At 42.7% G+C, this 2947-nt stretch overlaps 1 pseudogene; it reads right to left on the minus strand.

Moving 5' to 3' along the window:
- Positions 1 to 2166: 2166 nt before the first annotated feature.
- Positions 2167 to 2283, minus strand: LOC136656727 (5S ribosomal RNA; annotated as a pseudogene).
- Positions 2284 to 2947: the final 664 nt, after the last annotated feature.

Consider the following 2947-nt stretch of genomic DNA (forward strand, 5'->3'; position numbering starts at 1 on the left):
AATGTTTGTTCCGAAGCTGCCAGCGTTCTAGCTCGGCTAGCTTCCATCTGCTTTGGCAGGTATGAGTATAAAAATATAATTTTTGCATTAGCATATGTTTTATTTCTCTAGCGTTTGTTTATGGAAGAGAAATTAATGGAGCGTGCACCTTCCACTTGATTTTTTACACCGTTATTACTAGCTTGTATAAAAAAAATATTCCCCCCACTAAAATGCAGATGCTGTTTTCATTAATAATGTTAGGAAAAGGAAGTCCTCCAGTGCTAAATATTCGAGGTCTTGGATGGAGTCCATACTTGTCAGAGGGAAGGGAAAAAAATCAGAAACTAGTAGGGTTGCCTCTTACGTTTTGCCTAAAGCAAAGTCGGAAAGAAATCGGAAACTATTTTGAGTAATCCAATCTGAGCTCCGTGGTGAGAATGAACCTAGGGCAGTGGTTCCCAATATCTCCTTGGAAGTTGGAACCACCTATGTTAGGGGTGTCAAACATAAGACCTGGGGGCCAGATACGACCTGGAGAAGCTTTTTAACTGGCCCTCAGGCTCTCAGCTGCTGAGCAATGCTGAAGTTTCACTGCTGAAAGATGGCCTGCATGATAATTGGGCTCCCCTGTATCTTGAAATATGATCAAGATTTCTGCATCTTCTGTCATATGCAGCTCATGAGTTCCTACACAAGATCAGAGTGCTGATTTCTGCTTTTGACCTGTTTAATGACATCACTTCCTGCCAAATGACATCATCACTTCCGGCCCTCCGTAGGCATCATGAATGATATTTGGCCACTGTATGAAATTAGTTTGACACCCCTGACCCAAATCTTTGCATGGGAAGGAAAAGGCAGCAACACGAAAGGCTATTTAAAAAAAAAACACACATACATGTTGCAGCAACAGCCTCCTGGGGAATGCTCCTCTTTCGGTTCCCGTGGTGAGTCATGACCCACCACTTTGGGAACAGCTGTGTTACTGGGTTTGCATTGCAATATTTTTTACAATACAATGGTGTCTCTGGAATGGATTGCCTTTGTAAAGCAGGAGTCTGCTGTATTATAGTTGAATCTTTCTTATGCTATCTAACTGTGATTTTTTTAATCATCATGGTCCTGCTGCTCCATGAAGACTATAGAGCACATTAAGGGGTATGTGCTACACTTTTTTAGCAGAAAGTTTAGGCTGCCTCTGCTTCCAGGCTTGGTGGAAGAGTCCACAAAGCTGGCTGCAGCTAACTGGAAACTGTGTTCAAGATCTGCAACAGAACCATTAACTGGTTAATTTCAATTGCTTCTTTCTTGTACTGCTTTCTTCACCCCACCCACCAGCACCACCCCGAAGCTGTCCTTTCGCTAACAGTTAATGTCACACCTGCTGTTGCCACCTCATAAAAATTCTAACACCTGGGAAAAGTTGTCCACGCAGGTGTTTTTTATCTTCTGGCCTTAAGGTTCCCAGGTGGAGTCATTCAACAAACACTGAAGGCATCTGCGAAATCGCTTTACAGCCATCTGAGCGTCACCTTTTTGCAGATCAAGGGGATACAGCCTGTGGAGACCTTGGACAAAGTTATCTGCCCGTTTAAGTTGGTTTAGGACATCAGGTGCCAGGCTGTGCATAAAATTTACAGTCGCTCTTTGCAACAGGACGGCATGCAGGTACTATTAATTGCACCTGTAGAGTTTTAGTGTTGTGTGAGTGTTTTCAATTAGTGCAGGGTTGGAGACCTACAGGCATGGTAGACCTCTAGGGAACGCCAACCACTTTTGTGAGAACAGCTGCTAGGCTGAAATTTGAATGGTGAGATGGTCAGGTAAAATATACTGGTGAATCTGTGAATTTGTAGCTCACCCAAAGCAAGAAATACAGGGCAGGTAACAATCATGGATGACCCACATGCTTCCACCCATCTTTGCCACTCCTCTTCCATCTCTGATGTCTCTAGCCCACGACTCCACTCTCCTTTCCACTTCCTGTTTTGCTCTTTCCCCTCCACCTTTCAGAGTCCAGGTTGCAGCAAGAGTGGGGCAGGCTGGAGCCAACATGCTGCCAAGTGAGGAGGGGTGGCATTTGGATTGGCAAGGGGCCATGCAGGTGGACCAACATGTGACATGCTGACTTGGACTGGCCTTGGTGATGGTTGGCAACCTTCAGTCTCGAAAGACTATGGTATAAGCCTACAGCACCCGGTATTCCCTGGCGGTCTCCCATCCAAGTACTAACCAGGCCTGACCCTGCTTAGCTTCCGAGATCAGACGAGATCGGGCATGTGCAGGATAACAGATTAAAACAAATCAAAATATCCTGTTTCCTTGTAATAATAATAATTATTAAACATGTTTAATAATCCAGTTAAGCCACTTCAAGAAATATAATGTCTTTGTTTCACTAAGTCCTTCCTTCTTTCTTTCTATGAAAAGTCCAGTCCTAAAAGAGAGATTGCAGTTAAGAAATACTAGTTCCATCAAGACTATTTTCTAGTTTTGGAGTTCCTGCTTTCATCCTTATTAGATTTGTTAATATTTTCATTTCATTTTTATTCATTTTATTACTAATGTTTCATTGTGAGACAAATCTGCTGTTTATTTTTAACTGCCGCAAATTAACTGCATATTTAGCATTTGAGAAACTAATTGTTGATTTAATGTATCTTGCTTGTTTTATTATCTGGTATCGATCCCCCTGATAAAAGACCATCTGTGGCCTGAAATACAGTTGGCTTTCTGAGCTGATTTGTATAAAATTGTTTCTGCGCCAACTTTGTGGATACTAGCTCATTCCAGAAGCTTCCTTCTTGCTGGACCAAATTCTGGACCACGTATTACTGGGAACATTACCAAAAACGACAGCCATGCATTCTTCTTTTATGTAGCATTTAGTTCAACATACCCCACTGTTTCTCAAGACTATGGGTTGGGACCCACTAGGTGGGTCACGAGCCAATTTTAGGTGGGT

This window comes from Tiliqua scincoides, chromosome 6 (assembly GCF_035046505.1).
Source record: "Tiliqua scincoides isolate rTilSci1 chromosome 6, rTilSci1.hap2, whole genome shotgun sequence".
Taxonomy (NCBI): domain Eukaryota; kingdom Metazoa; phylum Chordata; class Lepidosauria; order Squamata; family Scincidae; genus Tiliqua; species Tiliqua scincoides.